This window comes from Akebia trifoliata, chromosome 6 (genome assembly GCF_017979445.1).
Source record: "Akebia trifoliata isolate Shusen 1 chromosome 6, ASM1797944v1, whole genome shotgun sequence".
In the NCBI taxonomy this organism is placed as follows: Eukaryota; Viridiplantae; Streptophyta; class Magnoliopsida; order Ranunculales; family Lardizabalaceae; genus Akebia; species Akebia trifoliata.
The window spans coordinates 16,737,249-16,757,301 of record NC_141380.1 but is presented as its reverse complement, the minus strand read 5'-3'; the positions used below and the strand labels follow the sequence as shown (position 1 = coordinate 16,757,301).

The 20,053-nt window shown below is 38.1% G+C and overlaps 1 pseudogene; it reads right to left on the bottom strand.

Moving 5' to 3' along the window:
- The window catches only part of LOC147400335 (bifunctional riboflavin biosynthesis protein RIBA 1, chloroplastic pseudogene), a 40,422-nt pseudogene extending 27,390 nt beyond the window's left edge, over positions 1-13,032 (bottom strand).
- Between the last annotated feature and the right edge of the window lie 7,021 nt (positions 13,033-20,053).

The window sequence follows — 20,053 nt, the reverse complement described above, 5'->3', positions numbered from 1 at the left end:
ACCTTCCTGTTTTGGTCATGTGGCCAATGTCAGCTACCATTGTCTTTTCCATCGTCTCGTCCCCTGTTGATGTGGTGATAGTTGTCTCGTAGCTCCAGGGGACTACTTGGTTAGAGTTATATGGAAAGGGTTTTGGTGAGCGTATGGTTATTGAGGATAGATCAGGTTTTACATTGAGGATGAGGGGTGGTGGTTGTGTTTTGACTGTTGTGGTGATGGGAGGAGCTACTTGAGGGACTGGTGAAGTGTAAGGAATGACTAGTGGTGGTCGTGGAGTGTAAGGTATATGAAAGGGTGATCGAGTCATATATTGAGAACCTTGCGATGCATATGGTATAATGAGAGGCGATCAAGTAGCAGTATTGGGAGTTTGATGAGTGGGATGGATGGTGAGGTTAGCCATTCTGAGGGGCAGTTGCAAGTTTCGAGGTGGATTTGTTGTGTACTGGTCGATGGTGTGAACTGTTGGTGTTTCTATTTTTTCTGCTAGATGGATCCTGATTTTCGATCCGATGGGAGCTATCAAAGCTGATGGGTTAAAATCAATTTTCCCAAGAATGACATTAACTTTGTGCCCACTTCCCCCTCCATTGTGGTAGGTAGGGGGTTTTAGTTGATGTTCTACTGCTAAGTGGGATTCGCTGGTCCATCCAGTATAAGTATTTTTTTATCTATTAAATTTTGCACTTGGTGCTTGAGTTGTCAGCACTGATCAGTAGAGTACCCCGGTGCACCCATATGAAATTCACAAAATAAGCTGGGGTTATACCCTAGTCCTTTCGTAGCCTCTGGATTTGATGGTCATTTTGTGAGGTACTCTCCCCTAAGCAAGATCGGAAGTAATTCTGTCAGCGTCATAGGCAATCTAGTAAATACCCTGTTGGGCCGTGCTTGTTGATTTTGCCTATACTGTGGTGCTGGTTGTGTTTACGGAGGAACTGTCTCAAAGGGATTCTGTGGTGCTGGAGCCCAAGCAGCTCGAGGTACTGGCGCCCAAGGGACTTGTGGTGCCTGCGGCCTCTGAACTGGTGCATGAATGAAAAGAGGTTGGCTGGGTTGTACATTGTTGACTTGAGTTTCCTCTTTCTTTTTGACAAAAGGCACTAACTTCTTCTGTGCCGATGTCCTTGCTACTGCACTTAGGGCTGTAAAGTCAAATATTAAACCAGTTCGGATCCCATCCTCGACTCGGTCTGCCACTTGAACAAGATTGGAGAAAGTGCCCATGTTATGCCCTACTAGATGAGTGTAAAACGAATGTTCCAATGTAAAGATAAACGTGGTATTCATCTCTTGTTCGGTCATAGCGGGCCGTACCTGGGAAGCTGACTCTCGCCACCTTTGGGGGTATTCCTTCAATGTTTCCCTCTGTTTCCTCGTCATTCTAGTTATATCATTCCTGTCTAACCTACATCTGTGTTGAATCGGTAATTGTGCAAGAACATTTCAGCCAGGTCTTGCTAGTTCTTGATGAACGTGTGATCTAGTCCTTAAAACCACTTGAGGGCCGACCCCGTTAAGCTTCTTTGGAATAACTGTACCAGTAGCCTGTCATCTTTGCCATATTGGCACATAGATGCACAATATAATTTCAAGTGTGACAGCGGACACCCCACCCCACTGTACTTCTCAAACTACAGACATTTGAACTTGGTCGGCAACTGTGCATTAGGATAAAAGCAAAGGTCCCTGAATCTTGTCCCTCCTAAAGTATTTGTACCCTTCATTCATCTCATTTCCTCTTGGAGAGACTCTATCTGCTGGGCCATTTTGTTATCAGTGCCATTTTTTGCCTCAGGCACTGAAATCGACTCGACCCCTGACCATCGGCTAAATAACGGATTAGGGTTCGATCTACGTATCTCGAAGACTTTTAAAAGAATAAGGGAGTCGCCACCTAGTTTAGGTCCAGGAACCAAAATTAACTCCAAATGGATATGGGTCGGTCCATGGATCAAAGAGATGGGTAAGAGGTCAGGTTACAGGTTTCGGAAGGTGTTAGGCACCGAACCCGCCTGATCAAGATGATCAGTTTCTACTACGATCCAAAAATATCCTACAGTCAACAATCAAAGACTAGGGTCAAGACCATGGTCCAATAATCATCATCAATTTATTGCCTAGTTTGCCAAACGAATCTTATGGTTAAGATAAGTACATAGATTCTCGAATTCGCATAAAAGGAATCCCACAATTTAATAAGGCTTACGTGGCAACAAAAATTAATTGATCAATTCGGTCACATTTTGAATAATATGAAATCGATTTTCAATGTCATGTATGCAACATTAGTGAATTGGCTCATTGACGACATTTTATCAAAGAAATCAGTGAGTCGACTCACATATTTTTTTTAATCAAAGAAATTCGATTTTTGAAATGCCACGTGCATTAAAATCAGTGAGTTGACTCACATAATTTTTATCAAAGAAATTCAATTTTTGAAATGCCACGTGTATTAAATCGGTGAGTTAACCACGTGCCTAATTTTAAAATAAAATCGATTCAAATTTTCAATGTCCCAAAAATCAGCGAGTCGACTCGCAATTTGTTAATCAAAAGAATCCTAATTTTTTTGGAATCGTCACGTGTATTAAATCGGTGATTTAACCCACGTGCCTAATTTTTTAAATAAAATCGATTCAAATTTTCAATATCCCCAAAATTAGCGAGTCGACTCGCAATTTGTTAATCAAAAGAATCCGAATTTTTTTGGAATCGTCACGTGTATTAAATCGATGATTTAATCCACGTGCCTAATTTAAAAATAAAATCGATTCAAATTTTCAATATCCCCAAAATCAGCGAGTCGACTCGTAATTTGTTAATCAAAAGAATCCTAATTTTTTTTGGAATCGTCACGTGTATTAAATCGATAATTTAACCCATGTGCCTAATTTAAAAATAAAATCGATTCAAATTTTCAATATCCCCAAAATCAGCGAGTCGACTCGTAATTTGTTAATAAAAAAATCCTAATTTTTTTGGAATCGTCACATGTATTAAATCGGTGATTTAACCCACGTACCTAATTTTTTTTTAAAATTCGATTCCAATTTTCAATGTCCCCAAAATCAACGAGTCGACTCGCAATTTTTATTGTGAAAATCAATTTTTTATTTTTATCTTTCATGTACACCAATAAATTTTATTGAGTAGATCAACATTAATGAGTTATCCCAATAACATCAAAAATAGGCAAATCGACTCGATAGACATTAACAATCAATGAACCGATCCACTAACTTGAAAATAACGAGTTGGCCTAATCAATCTATCAACAAAAATGGTCGAATTAATCCACTAATTTTTCGAAAAATTAAAGGTTGCCATTAATATCACGTATTCCCCTAAAATGAACGGATTAATTCAAATGCATAAAAATGTGAAATCAAGAATCAATAATAATAAAAATAAACTAGAAAAAAAAAAAAAAATAAAATAAACAAATTAATAAATAAAATAACTTACCTTCACCAAATAATTTTCGATGCGTGGATTCCTTCAAAAAGAAATCGAAAAAGCTTGTGATGCCCAATGATGTTGGAATAGGAGGAGATGATGACCGTTGTGGGGTGTCCAATAAATCAAAGGAGCGTTATCGTTGAATAGAGGACACCAAAGAGAGAGAGAAATTGCTATTATTTTTTTTATGGAGCGAAAGAGTATTGGAGAGAAGTTATAGAATTAATGGAGATACAAAAATAGACAGCAAACTAATTAAAATTGGAGCTTTAATGGAGACACTGAAATGGGCTGCTAGGTGAAATTGAAGCTTTAATGGGGACACAAAAATGGACGGCAAACTAGACGAAATTGAAGCTTTAATGGAGACTAAAAAATGATTATCAAACTAGGTGAAGTTGGGGCTTTAATGGAGACTCAAAAATGGACAGCAAACTAAGTGAAGTTGGAGCTTTAATGGAGATACAAAAATGGACAGCAAACCAGACGAAATTGAAGCTTTAATGGAGATTCAAAAATGGGCATCAAACTAGGTGAAGTTGGGACTTTAATGGAAACTCAAAAATGGACAGCAAACTAAGTGAAGTTGCAGCTTTAATGGAGACGCAGAAATGGACAGCAAGATGGGTGAAATTGGAGCTTTAATGGGTGGAATATGATGAAGGTTGGCTGTAATGGAGATGGAAAAGTTGAAGCAACTATGAGGGAGATCAGAATGGAGAGAGACCAAGTTGCAGGTTTTCTTTTTTACATATATAGAAGGCAGCCAAAAATCTCTCCTCTAATTCGTTGTTTCCCTTATCTTTTACAATAGTATTCCTCATCAAAATGTGAGAGAGGGAGAGAGTGGGGAGAAAGAGGGGGAGGGGGTGAGGACGTGAGGTCCGTTGGAGAAGAAGGGGCGTTGAGGGAGAAGAAGATGTGGGTAGTTTTTTTAATTTTTTTTTTTTTAATATTTTAAAACATTTTTTTTAGAGAATAGGGTGTGATCCAGTACTACTCGCCTTAACAGTAGTTTATTATCATTGAATTGGTTGATTTTTATTATTATTTTTTTAGTTGAATTTGAATTTTGGATTCGTCGACATTTTGATTTAAGTTTGATGTTTTAAATTAAATTTGAATTTGTGTTTGGTTTTAAATTTTGGATTAAAATTATTAGATTAAAATTTAATTTGAATTTTGATCGTAATATTGGTTGTTGGTCGATTTGATTTTGTTTCGATTGGTTGATCGTTCGATTTTAATTTTATTTTTACATTTTAATTGGTTAAGTGATTTTCAATTTGATTTTAATTTGACTTTTAATTGTTTAATTTGAATTTAATTTTTGAACGGGTTGATTAATTTAAATTTAAATTTTAAATTGACTTTAAATTTTAATTGGTCGATTAATTGAATTTTAGTTTGATCGGATGTATTTTAATTTGTTGACTGCACTTTGATTGATCGATTTGGTTGATTGATTTTAAAGTTTTAATTCAATTTTGTATTTTGATTGGTTGAATGATTTTTAAATTGATTTTCAATTTGATTTTGATTTTGATAATCGGTTTCTTGATTTTTAAATGTAATTTTTATTTTGTATTTTAATTAAAATTTAATTTGATTTTACGATTTTAAATTTTGGATTTTAATTGGATCTTAGTTAAATTTTAGTTCAATTTTCAATTTGAATTTTATTTTGATTTAATTTTTTATTTGAATTTTATTTTCCTAGGGATCAAGGTCTCTATGTTAGAGTTGGATGTTAAAGGGCGTTTTGGTCATTTTTACCATTTTTGACGATTTTTCTTGAATTTCTCTGTTTTCATCGATTTGGGTCTCGTTAGAGTCGAAATCATATTCTGAGTGCAATGGAAGTACTTTCGAGACTTTTCGAAGATCCAAAATTTATGAAGGGTATTTTCGTCATTTTTGTGATTTTTACAGATTTTTAGGGGTTTCATCGTGAGGTTTCTTTCAGTCCCTGTGTGATTATTTCTAAGTCTCAAATCCATATTTTCCTAGCGTAACGAGGTCTTTAAGTTATCGAACTGTGTAGTGAACCTATGCGTACATGCTTCCTAAGTCGTGTGTAAGATGTAGCGATCCTAAGCGTGTGTAACTTTCTATGTTGAATCGTGACGAGTAGGGGGGATGAAAAGACTAGAAACAGAAGGAATCAAGCAGTACTCACAAGTCTTCGAGTTCTTTTATATTCATCATTAGGAATCCACCAAAATCGGGTGACGAATTGTTGAATTAGGTAGATGCAAATGGGGTGTCTACAGATGCCCCTCTTTGGCATAGGGTGGAAGCAAACTAGATGCCCAATCTATTGTGGTAAATTGTGCGACATCTAAATGTCAAATCTAGTGACAGTCCATTTTGCAGTCTAATTCGATAATTTGTCGAACCGTTCAGATCCTTGAGGGTAACCTCTCTTTGGAAAAATGTCAAATCCTTGAATTTTGAAAAAATCTCCTTGGTTAATACGAATGCAATGCTAGTGCACGGGTGTGACATTGTGTAGTAATGAACATAAAAATTCGTGCAACATGTTTTTTCAGAAAATCAGATAAAACTGAGTAAAACCTAAGCATAAACTGAGCAGGTCTAAGTAAAGTCCGAGACAAATCTCACTGGGTCTGAGCAAAATCTGAGAAAACCCTTGGTGGCATCTGAGAAAAATCTGAGAAAACCCTCGACGGTATCTAAGTAAAATTCGATAAAGAATCTCGACAGGTCTGAGCAAAATCTGAGTCGATCTGAGTAAAATCTGAGAAAACCCTCAACGGTGTCTAAGCAAAATTCGAGAAAGAATCTCGGTGGGTCTGAACAAAATCTGAGCAGGTCTAAGTAAAATCCGAGAAAACCCTCGGCAGTATCTGAGCAAAATCCGAGAAAACCCTCGGCTGTGTCTAAGCAAAATTCAAGAAAGAATCTCGGCGGGTCTGAGCAAAATCTGAGCAGGTCTAATTAAAATCCGAGAAAACCCTCGACGGTGTCTGAGAAAAATCTGAGAAAACCCTCGGCGGTGTCTGAGCAAAATCCGAGACAGAATCTCGACGGGGTCTGAGTAAAATCCGAGAAAACCCTTGGCAGTGTCTGAGCAAAATCTAAGAAAACCATCGGCGGTGTCTGAGCAAAATCTGTGAAAGAATCTCGGCAAGTCTGTGCAAAATATGAGAAAAAATATCGACAGGTCTGAGCAAAATCTGAGTAAGTCTGAGTAAAATCTTAGATGACCCTCGGCGGTATCTGAGCAAATCTGAGAAAACCCTCGGCGGTGTCTGAGCAAAATCTGAGAAGGTCTGAGTAAATTTCGAGATGACCCTCGACATTATCTGAGCAAATCCGAGAAAACCCTCTACGGTATCTGAGCAAAATCCGAGTAAGAATCTTAATGGGTCTGAGTAAAATATTGGAGTAAAAAATCTCACAATTTTTTTTTTTTAAATGGTCAGGTAAACATTTGAACCTCAGGGGTTTTCAAAAAATGCTATCAAATGGGTAACCTTTAATTTCAGATTTTTCTTATCCTTTGGGGCTGGAATTGATCAGGCTTAAGAACAAAAAATGCCCCTAATTTGATAGGACATTACACTGGGGATAATTGAACATATTTTGAAATGACATGCCCCTAATATAAGGGGAAAATAAATATGCTTCCGAACAAAAGGAGAAGTGCTTCTCAATATGAAAATTAGAAGTCTTAGATTACCACAAGTGCAATAAGGATTCACTTTTAATTTCGACTTTATTGAAGATCATGAGTCAGGCTCATATGTTGGAAATAAATATTCACTTTTGAGATTCATCTTGGAGATCACGTTATTCCCCTTTGGCTGGCTTAGCAAAGTAAACTTTTCCAAATCAGCCGTAGACGAGATACACGTGGCTTCTAAGTCTTTGCCTGACTTAAACTGGGTATTGAAGCTTGGTCATTCAATCTTCTGATGCTCTGACTCGGTTCATCTTTTTAGATTCTCGACTCGACGGAGATTTTCTTTTGATTGCTCTATGTTTTGCCTAAATTGCCTGTTCAAGTTTTTAATCTAGCGAGCATGCTCTAATTTTTGCTTAGACTGCCTTTTCAGGTTTTCGATCTAGCAAGCTTACCTTAATTTCTTTTTCTTTGCTCTGATTGTTGCCAAGGCCGTCCTTTTAGATTTTCAACCTTGCAAGCTTGCCTTAATTTTTGCCTAAGTCGCCCTTTCGAGTTTTCAACCTAGCAGACTTTTTTTTATTTTAAACTTCTGAAGTTACTATCTGATCACATTTGCTATTTTCCTAGACCTTTTCATGCGGTACTTAAGAGGACTTCCATAGGTGGGCTTAGAAGTAGGCTAAGAAATAAATGAGACTTGAGGTTCAAAAACCCAAATGTCCCTTGTGTGACATTCTTTTAAAATAGTTTTCTTTTCCTTCCCCATTTTGACAATTTTTTCTTTATGGGGGAATATATTTTTTTTATTTTGAACTGGTTGGGCCTGAAGTAACTTCTTAGGTTGCCTACGAACCCCAAAATTTTGGGATCAGACCAAAACGTAATTCGAACATTTCCCTCCCCTAGGTTAGGTGAATGGGCTGAGAAAAAAGAATGGTTTTTTTTTATATATATTTTTTTTAAATGGCTGCAAGTGGCTGAGAAAGGAGATATTTAATTGGGTGACAGGAAAATAGGTTCAACCGAAGATGGCCTCCTCAAATGTAATACCGCATTATCTTGTCAAGGTTTGTCGATTCTGGTAATTCGACGCCATCGTGATCTTGGAGTTTGATAGCTTTTCCAGGTAGTACCTCTTTGACAATAAAATGACCTCCCCAATTGGGCTTGAATTTGCCTCTAGGATCGAAGATGGGTGCTCGATTTTATTTAAGTACGAGGTCTCCAACTTGTAAGTCGTAAACTTTAACCCTTTTATCAAATGCCCGACCGACTCTTCTCTGATAGGCTTGCACGTGGTATAATGCTTTAAGCCATTTTTCATCAATTAAGTTCAACTCTTCGTACCGGTGACAAATCCAAGCTACTTCTGATAACTGACTTTCCATTAAAATCCTGAGGGACGGGAACTTTATTTCAACTAGCAAGACAACTTCCATTCCGTACACTAGTGAATAAGGGGTGGTTCCGGTGGAAGATCGTATCGAGGTACGGTATACCCAAATCGTAAATGGTAATTGTTCAGACCAATCCCTATGCGATTAACACATCTTCCTAATGATTGTCTTGAAATTCTTATTGACTGCTTCAACTGCTCCGTTAGTCTGGGGACGGTAGGGTGATGATTTGTGGTGTTGGATCTTGAACTTTGAACACAGGGAAATAAATTCAACTTTGAAATGTGACCCGTTATCAGAAATCAATTCAGAAGGTACCCCATATCGACTGATAATATGAGTTTAGACGAACTTGGCAACTTTGGATGTAATGAGAACAGCATATGAAGTGGCCTCCACTCATTTTGTAAAATAATCAATAGCCACGAGAATGTACTCATGTCCATTTGATGTTTTAGGTGTGATCTTACCAATTATATCAATTCCCCAAACAGAAAATGGCCATGGCGAAGTCAAACCAACTAACTGAGATGGAGGTACATGTATGAGGTGAGAATGTACTTGGCATTTATGGCAGCTCTTGACCAGGTGATGACAGTCTGTTTCCATTGTTAGCCAATAATATCCCTGTCTCATGATTCGTTTGGCTAACATCTTCCCACTCATATGCGGCCCACAGTCTCCGAAATGCAAATCTTCCATTAACCGTTCAGCTTGATTTTCGTCAACACATGACAAATGAATTCCATCATAAGACCTCTTATATAAGTTTCCTGCACACAGGATGAATTGGGATACGAATCTCTGTAGGGTTTGTCGTTCTTTCCTTGACACTTCAACTGGGAACTATTATTTTTCCAATACTTTTTGGATGTCAATGTACCATGGCTTTCCGTCAGGGAGTCGAGCAGCTATGTCGACCTGATGGCAATATGCAAGTTTATATTTGATTTTGACTGTGATAGGCCTTAGTTCGATGCCTGAAGGCAAATGGATCATCGAAGAAATAGTAGTCAGAGCGTCAGCGAATCTGTTCTCTTCCCTTGATAGATGTTTGAACAAGATGGCTTTGAACTTCCTTACTAAATTTAGCAGATACTCATGATAGGGTTTCAGTTTCACATCCTTAGTTTTCCATTCTTCCAATGATTGATGTATAACCAAGGCTGAATCTCCAAATACTTCAATTTCTGTGATACCCAGATTCAAAGCAGCCTCGAGCCCAGCAATGCACGCTTCGTATTCAGCTATATTATTAGTATTGGAAAAAGTTAGCTTAATAGCGATCGGGATGTGGCATCCTTCAGGAGAGAACAAGACTGCCCCTATTCCATTCCCGTTCTGATTCGCTACTTCATCAAAGTATAACCGCCATACTCTATCTCGCAATTCTTTTCAAGGTTCAAGATATTTTCATCTGGGAATTGATCGATAGGTCTTGTTCTTTCTACCACTGGGTGATCAGCCAAGTATTCTGCTATTGCTCTTCCCTTGACAGATTTTTGCGTAACATGTGTAATGTCGAATTCTGATAACAACAACAACCAACATGCAGTTCTACCTGTCAATGCCGACTTCTCGAAGAGATATTTTAAGGGGTCCATCCGAGATATCAATATGACTGAATGAGAGAGCATGTAATGCCAAAGCCTTTGAGTAACCCATACTAGTACTAGGCAGGTCTTTTCAAGAACTGAATACTTTCGTTCATACTTTAACATCTTCTTGCTGATATAGTAGATGGCCTTCTCTTTGTGACTATCTTTGTCGTACTGTGCCAGCATGCATCCCATAGCTTCTTCAGTGACTGACAAGTAAAGGAGAAGAGGTTCATCTAGGGTAGGTGGAACCAAAATGGGCGGATTTGAAAGATACTCCTTAACTTGGTCGAAAGCTTTTGGGCATTGCTCATTCCATACTGTCGGTTCGTTCTTCTTGAGAAGCTTGAATATAGGTTCACACACATTAGTGAGCTGAGCAATAAATCTGTTGACATACTGAATTCTGCCTAAGAACCCCCGAATCTGTTTTTCAGTTTTAGGAGGTGCCATTTCTTGTATAGCTTTGATTTTTTCAGGATCTACTTCGATCCCCCTTTGACTGACCACGAATCCAAGTAATTTTTCAGAAGTTACTCCGAATACGCATTTTTGATGGTTAAGGCGTAATTGGTATTTTTGGATTCTTGTGAGAAACTTCTCTAGTACACCGATGTGTCCCGATCGTTCTTTGGATTTCACTATCATGTCATCCACGTAGACCTCTGAAAGCGCCCTCGATCCGCGGGGTGCGCGGATCCGCTTTTGACCCTTGAGGTTTGGGAGTCGCCACCTAGTTATTGTGGTCTAGGAACCAAACTGACTCTAACATGGATAAAAAGAACTAATCTACCACAAAAAATCTGAATTCGGGGATCAAGTTACGGGGTTGGAAGGTGTTAGGCACCAATCCCGCCCGGCCAAAGCCGGTCTCTACTAACTTCCCAAATATATCACATTGCTAAAAACCTAGATAAAAATAAAAAAATTACATACCTTTCCGATAGCAAGGATTTTGTTCCCTCAGATCTGACAAAAAGAGCTCCTCGTACTGTACTCCCTTGCTTCCTTCTGTCTCCGGATTTGACTTCGGATCTCCTAGATCAAGGTATCTCCTTATTTTTGGATCTGAACTCTTCAAGTTTATTATGAATTTGGGGGTGTTTTTGGAGAGATTTTAGGTGTTTTCTAGACTAAAATTGAAGGAGGGATGTTAGGTAAGGAGTTGGGACTCCAAAACTAGGGTTTATGGGGGGCTAGGGGAGCTTCTAGACCTACTTCTCTTAGGGTTTATGATTTGATACGAAAATAGGGTGTGAGCATCTCTATTTATAGAATTTTTTTAAGGTTGATTTGGATAGAGTTAGTGTTTAATTAGAGATCTTTTAATTAGAGTTGTGTTTTAGTTAAAATTATTTTAGGTAGAATTGTGTTTTAATTAGAATTGTTTTAGGTAGAATTGTTTTTAAGTTAGAACTCTATTAGATAGAGTTATTATTTAATTAAATTCTATTATTACTTTTGGTCTTATTTGATTGACTTTTAATGTTTTAACTTTAGTCTTAATTGATTGACTTTTAATATTTTGACTTCAGTCTTGCTTAATTGACTTTAATTTTGACTTTAGTCTCAGTAGATTGACTTTAATACTTTGACTACAGTCTTGCTTGATTGACTTTAAATTTTGGAGAACCCCCTTCCATTATTTCTTTAATTCTTTGGACCCCCAAATGGAGGGGTCCTTAAAGAAATATCCCACGAACCCTCAACAATTTTACCCGAAAGTCCGATTGATCGATTTTTTAGGTTCAAATTTTTAAATTAATTTCATTAATATTTCACTTTAATTATTTAATGTTTTATTTATTAATTTCGAATTTTTTAATTATGAAAAATGTGAAATTACCGTTTTGCCCCCGGAGAGGACATTTCACGTTTTAAGTCGGTTTTTAATGTTCTTGGATGTTTTAGAATCGATTTTTCGTAAGGAATTCAATGGAAATATTATTTTGTGTCATTTATGAAGTTTTTTGTGTGAAATGATTGTGAACTTTATGAGGGGCATTTTCGTAATTTTATCGAATTCTTTTAAAATTGGTGAAATGATTTATTTGGTTTCGATTTGTTATTTTATGTGTTCGAGAGAGTTTTCCTAAGCGTAATGTAGGCTCTAGGGTTGTTTTGAGGTTAGGGGTATTTTGGTAATTTGATAATTTTTTAGTGATTTTTATCGTGAAGTTTCTTTTTGGTCTGCAAGATGATGATTTCTATGTTTCTGGGGTCGTATTTTCCTAGCGTAGCGTGGTTTCTAAGGTTTTGTCAACTCGAGATACCTCATCCGGATTTCTGAAACACATCTGGTAACAAAATAAAGCAATGGAATACACATCCATCATTGGGAATCATTGCAATTGGATTGACGAGTTGATTAATCAGGCGAGTGCAAAAATGGGGTGTCTACAACCTCAACATCTTTGTGTATCATGTCGTGCAATAAGGTCGTAGCTGTCCTCTGATAGGTAGCCCCAACGTTCTTCAAACCAAAAGGCATGACTTTGTAGCAAAATGTTCCCCATTGTGTGATGAATGACGTCTTTTGCATGTCGCAAGGTTCCATCTTTATTTGGTTGTGCCCCGAAAACCCATCCATAAACAAAAGCATGGCTTGCCCTGCTGTATTATCAATCAATATATCTATGTGAGGCAACGAAAAGCTATCCTTTGGACTGGCTTTATTTAAATCTCTGAAGTCCACGCACATTCTCACTTTTCCATCTTTTTTGGGAACTAGAACTACATTAGCGATTCATTCTGGGTATTCTACCACTTCCAAGAATCCTTCATTTATCTGCTTAGTGACCTCTTCCTTAATCTTCAAAGTCCAGTCTGGCTTCACACAACGGAGTTTCTGCTTTATTGGCCGAGCATCGGGATGCAATGGAATCCGATATTGAACGATATCTGTACTTACTCCTGGCATGTCCTCATAAGTCCACGCGAATACGTCCTTGAACTTTCTAAGCAGATCTACTATCCCTTCGCGTTCCTCGGGAGATAAGGTGACTCCAATTTGAATCTCTTGAGGATTTTCTTTAGTCCCAAGATTGACTAGTTCTGTTTCTTCTATTATAGGTTGAGCCCGACGTTCATCTTCTTGTTCAAGTAGTTTAATTAATTCGATAGGAGTTTCTTCATCAGAAGATTCGTCCTTCGAGGTCAGATTATCAATTAAATCATTATTGCACTTGAGGTAATAAAAAATTTCTTCTATTTCATTAAAGATAGATGGGGTGACAGGACTTACTGCGGACTCAACAGACTCAACGTGACCAGACCCGACTACAGGTTTGATTACAGACTGTGGGTTTAGAGCACCACTCTTGACTGATAAGACTGACATGTTTCCTTCTTCGAGAAATATCTGAGCAATATTGAGTGAATCCACAGTTTTCTGCTAATCATCTGCTCTTACGAGTTCTTTAGATGTTTCGTCTCCTTCCTTGTTAGGCCAACTCATTCCAAAAAAAATCTCAAATCCCGGCTGACGGGTACCCGTGAGGTGATCGATGAAAGGTTCTGAAAAATCACAATAAGGAAAATCTTCTCCTACTTTCACGAAGCGTCCATTAAGGGTTTTACGATAAGGCTTCATATTGATTAGATCGATGACATACCTTTGCCTCCTTGCATTCATCTTATCTTTCCTTATCTTCCAATATCGGGTCTAGTCTTCTTTAATAGGTTCGTACCCCAATCCGAATGTCCCAACTACTTCTTGAATGGCTGGTGCAACTTTGATCCCTTGTTGTCTATGACCCAAACCCATGCCTGGGAAGAATCTCATGTTTTTTAACATGCTGGCCACACAACAACTGAACGTATTATCAATAGGTACGAACTCTTTCGTAAAATCGTCCCACTAAACAACATGAATATTTTCAAATTCAAACCCACTGAGTCGTATTTCTTTTTGTTCGGGTTGGATTTCAGGCAGTGACTTATCCTTGGTTTCTATTTCGTTAACAATCCTCATGAAATGTGATCACCAAACCGTCCTTGATGAATTTAATCTTCTGATGCAAAGTAAAAGGTACGGTCTTGATCTGATGCAGCCTCGGTCTCCCTAGTAATAGGTTGAATGATGACTGAATATCCAAGACTTAGAATTCCACAGGGAAGTTGGCTATACCCGTGGATATTCGTAGCTGCAAAGTCCCCAGTATATCCCTTTTTGCATTATCGTAAGCTCTAACGCCTTGGCTAGTTGGTTTGAAGTCTTCTGTTTTCAACTCGAGGCAAGTTGCGGTCTTTAAAAGACAGACATTTAGTGTGCTACCATTATCTACCAAGACTAGAGGGACTCTCATTCCGTTGCAGTCAATTGTAATATGTAACGACTTTGTGTGGCTCGACCCTTCTTTCGGGAGATTTGAGTCTGAGAAGGATAGATTATTTTCAGCATAGGTTGCCCCAACTATATTGGCTAGTTGATCCGGAGATGTGTCGAGGAAAACTTGGGCTACGCTTAATGCTTTGAGAACAGCTTCCCTATGAGGTATGGAGGCCATGAGCAAACCCCAAACTGAAATGTTGGCGCCTGCCTTTTTTAGCTGTTTGATCATAACATCATCCTTTTCAATGATTTCTTGGATGGGGTCTACTTTTTCCTTCCTTGCCAAGGCCACTGGATTGTCAACACTGAGTTCCGGTGGCTTAAAGACTCTTCCTCCTCGTGTCATGTGCTTGACTTCATCACAAGAGAGTGGAAATGACTCGTCTTCTTCGGCCAATAGGTAAGGATCTTCATTTGTTACAGAGAATGGGTTTTTCGAGATCATTTGTGCCAAGAGGTAGCTGGTATATGATGGTCTATCGTAGCGAGGTGGGGATAGACAGTATGATTCATCTTCAGTTAGATCAAATGGCTCATGGCTTGTGGCATAGACCTCATCATTGAAAGTTATTCCAACAAGAGGATAACTGGGTGGTTTGGCGTAGATTGGGTGGATGAGAGAGACTGGGTCGAATGGTAGTTGGGTGTTTGAGACCATATTCAATGTTGGTGGAGGTTTATATTCAGGTAGTGGATTGGTCTTGACATTTGATGGTGTCGGGGTAAGAATGATGACTTTTTTATCATCAATGAGATTTTGGATGGCATAGCGGAGAGAGATGCAACGGTCAGTATGATGACCAGGAATTTGATGGAATTCGAAAAAGACGTTAGGGTTATGAGAAACTAGTAGGGGGTTTGGCAAAGGTCGAGGTTGGAGAGGGGTGAGAAGCCCTTTTTTCAATAGTTTCTGAAAGACTACAGTGAGGGTCATCCCTAGATTTGTGAACTGTCGAGGGGGGGCTCTACCCGAATTTGCCTGATTATTGGTTTGAGCTGGGGGTTGAACTGGGGTGGTGGAAGTGTTGGCTATGCATGATTGATGTTGGGTTTGGAATTAGTGAAGGGTTTTTTGGGAGAAGAGTTGGAAAGGATCCTAGAGGTAAAAACATCCTCAAGTTGGCTTCTAACTTGTAAAAGGGATTCAAATGTGGGGAGATACTGGGCAACTAAATGCTGAGCATACCCTTGCGAGAGGTTTTTCAAAATGATTGCCACTTGTTCCTTTTCTGATGGTCTATCCCACATATGTGCAGCCTTAGCCCTCCAACGACTAATAAAATCAGTAAATGTTTTCCCATTCTTCTGCTTAGTGGATTCCAAATCCCTCCGAGAAGTTTCGATTTCAGTGCTATACTTGTACTGGTGCCAGAATATCCTTGACATATTTTCTCATGTCCCTATTACAGCTGAATCTTGGGATATTAACCATCGTAACGTTGATCCTGATAGAGTACGCTGGAACAATAATGTCATATGTTCGTCACTGAGGCCCATTGTGCGCATGTTAGTGACATATACCTTGAGATGCATTTTTGTGCAGCCTACTCCATTGAATTTTTCCATTTCTGGCATAATAAACTTCTCAGGCAGACGGATCTTAGGGATTTGATTCAAAACCTCTATTCCTACCGCAATTTCATCAATCCCTTTTATGTTCTTCACGACTATTTTCAATTGAGTCATTCAGTTGGTTAACATTGGATTCTCATTAAAATGCTCCCCATTTCCGTCAAGCTCATAAACCTCATCCAGATTCTTAGCTGTGCTACCTTCCGGTCCCTTGCCCCTTTGATCGTCAGGCTGATCTCTTGTTGACTCAGAGATCTGTTCTAGCATTTCTACCTTGTTTTTTTATGTTGTTCATATCCATTGCAAAGACGGCCAGGATTTTACAAATTTCTGCGAGTTTAGAATCAGAAGTCATTTTTGATGGTTCACTTGGAGCTGATGTTCTTTCCAAACAACCTGACTCTCGACTCCAACCAGCTAACGGATGCTTAAGTATGGGCACAATAGTATCCTGAAACCTCATCAAAGGTTAATTAAGAATTGATCCCTTTTGATAGCATTTGCTTTTATTATTATAATTGACGAGTTGTTCGGGTCGAACTTATGTCTGATAAGGTGATTTATTGTTAATTAGAGCCTTATATATAAAAAGAGACTTCTCATTAAAAATCGTACCAATGAGACAAATGCGACCACAAAAGAAATGAGGAAACTCTCCTCTTAAAGCAAAGATGACTCGATCTAGGACCCTACATGCTCTTCTACTTCTCTCTTCTGATTCTTGAATGCTTGTTGATCTTCTGATTCAGTAAGCATCCGATGATCCCAAGTGATTGCTATGTGTTCCACCAAATGCACAATCAGCTCCTTAACAGAATGTCGATTCCTCAGAAGCATTGGAATCCACGAAGGGAATCCTATCTGTCTTGGTATCATCCTTGGGCAATAAGAAGATGTATTCAACATACCAGTAAGCATTACATGATCAGACCCTTTTGAAGCAAGTACAGTGCCTTCATCCATTCTTGATCCCAATCTATCCCAATTTACATCTTGTGTAGTCAAATTTGAAAGCCAATCCTTCTAGTCTTCTATGGATGCAAAGTCCACCAATGTTTTATTTTTTGTGAATTTTTCCCATTTGCTTTCCTTGGTTTGCGGGAACTCTGCGATGCAAAGTCAGATACATAACCACTGATAAAGAAAATGGGGACTTCCTCGAAATCCTGCCCCTCCTGGTGCATTCTCATTTGATAACCCCTCAAAAGTCTCAACGAGTATTATGGGGACTGGGTGAACCTTGTTTTTAAGTTGTCCGGCAATATTCGCAAAGAAATCAGGTAATTGATGACCCACCCTAAAGGAAACCAAGAAGTATGTAGACAATACCCCCAAGCATAAGGTAAAATCTCTAGCCCTCCTGTAAGATTCCGGAGCAAAATCCCTGGGATGTTCAGGTTTAGGAGTTCGGTGCACTTCTAAGAGTCTACGCATGTTAAATGAATCATGATTGATGAATCTTCTTGCTTTCTTAGGCGTAACCCCTAATCCTCTTGCAAGTTCTTCTGCATGTTGAGATGGTAATGACCGATGGGCCATTGGGCCTAATGTACTTATCCCCATGATGCTACAGAAATCCTCGTGAGTTGGACAAAGTGTGACTGAACCAAAGAGAAATATATGATAGTCCTGATCCCAGAAATTGGCTGCAGCACATAAGGGGTTCCAATTGACATTCACTGACTTGAGGGAGAATACGCTTTGAAGTCCATATGCACCAAAATTGTACTTTTTGACAGTAGTGAATGTTTCTAAAGCTTGCTCCATCAATAATCGTACATTATCATAAGTCATCTATACAAACAACTACTTTCCATTATTGACACATTAAAAGAAATCAAGTCTACTTTTTATTTGGTACGATCTTTAATGTGAGTCATTCATTTTGACTTAAAGGAAGGTTGATCCATTAAGTAAAACTGGTAAGGTAGAGAAATTTGATTGTCAGATTTGGACCGGCTCTACCTAATGGATTCAAAAGAATAATATATCACCTCATTGACATTTTATTAAATCAATTAACTCGATCGGCTAACATATTGATCTAAAGATTGATTTACCAATCGGGCTAATGGGTTTAAAAAATTGGCCGGCACATCTTGTCAATTACATCCCTTGGGTTGGATCGATATTGCGGGTTTAATTTAAACGATGTGGATCGGACCACCCACTTTCCTTTTTGTTAAATTAAATAAAGTAACCCAGGAGAACTCTTGGTCATTTCGAGTCGTGGCCTAGTGGGACCGTATCAAAATTCGAGGTTCTAAGCTCACTATATGATTGAGGCTAGGTTAGGACAAGGCTTAGGTCACTCTAGACCGAAACACCGATATACTATCCCAGTTTTACTTGGTCAAACAGTACGTGGTGCTCTAGTTTGATATACCCGAAGGTACAGTACTGAAGTTGTAGCGTTCACGGTCATCCCCTGTGTCTCGAAAGACCAGTTTAGCTTGGATCCGGCTATGGGGGTTTATAAGGACATATCGTGATGCAAACATATATATGCATGCTCGTGAGTGTGTGCAAAGGGACAAAGAGCGCACGGGGCGTTTTCGTGAATATACATCCATACAAACCACATTCATCCCATCATCAAACCAATCACAATGAATACAATAATTGATTACTTTCAATCACAATCCAATGAAAAAAAGGACAAAATCTAACCTAATCTGAGAGTCTCATTAAGTCAACTGGGTTGACTCGAGCAAAAGGTCAACCTAAGGATAGTCTTTGATCGGGTCAAGTTTGACCCTAAAGTCCCCAGTGGAGTCGCCACTGAAATCGCCTCGACCCGTTTTCACTAAATAGTAGATAGGGGTCCGATTTATTAAATTGGGGGACTATTGAAAAATGGGAGTCGCCACCTAGTTTAGGTCTAAGAACCATAAATAACTCCAAATGGATATGGATCGGTCCACGGATCAAAGATATGGGTAAGGGGTCAGAGTACGGGTTTTGGAAGGTTTTAGGCACCGAACCCGCCCGATCAAGATAATCGATCTCTACTACGATCAAAAATCATCCTATGGTCAACATATAAAGACTACGGTCAAAGTCACAGTCCAATCATCATCATAAATTCATGTTGGATTTTCCAACCAAATCCCATGGCTAAAAATTGTCCCAATTATCACATGATTCTTCTTTGAATTCCACAAAATATGGAAGGATTTGAAAAAGTCCTAATCAACTCCATGACCTGAAATCAATTAAGAAACTCCACCTGCAAGTATTCCTCAAACTGTCCAAAATAGAAAATCATGAGAATATCCTAAATAGGAAGATTACAAATAGAAACCTGTCAAAGTTGGACTTAATATTTCCAAATTAGGAACGTAAAATTTCCTAAATTAGAATTCAAGAGATATATGCTAAATCTCCAAACTAAAAATTTAAAAAGATACATTTTCTAAAATAGAACATTCCAAAAATGTAAATTTCTAAATTTGAACATTCTAAATATGAGAATGCAAAATCTTTTAAATTGGAAAATTTTTGAAAAATGAAACTTCTAAATTAGAAATCTGTGAATGTACATTCTCCCAAAATAGAAAAAATCACGCAATCTCATGTTAGAAAGTTTTCGAATACAAGTTTTCCAATGATCCACGAATAACAGCCAAAAAAGAGAATTATATAAATAACGAAATCCCAAATTAGAAGATTACGAATTTGCCAAAAATCACCAAATTGGAAATTTATCAAAAACAAAGAATCAGAGTTATCATACTTACCAAATTAGAGGTCCATAATTACCAACGCACTCATAATCTCAAAATTTGAGGAAAAATCACACTCGACCAATTTTCAAAATAATCAAACGGGCATGCATTCATGATTTTTGATCTTTCCAAAGGAATTATTATTCAATGACATAGATGTTTATCAAGTCAAGGGGTACATTAATCACATGAAAAAATTCTAAAATTACACAAGGAGTTTGAATATCATCACAAAACATGTAAATCGGAATTGAGCGTAATGATCATGATGATAAAAAAAATTCCTTTAACCCTTCTAACATGCAAAA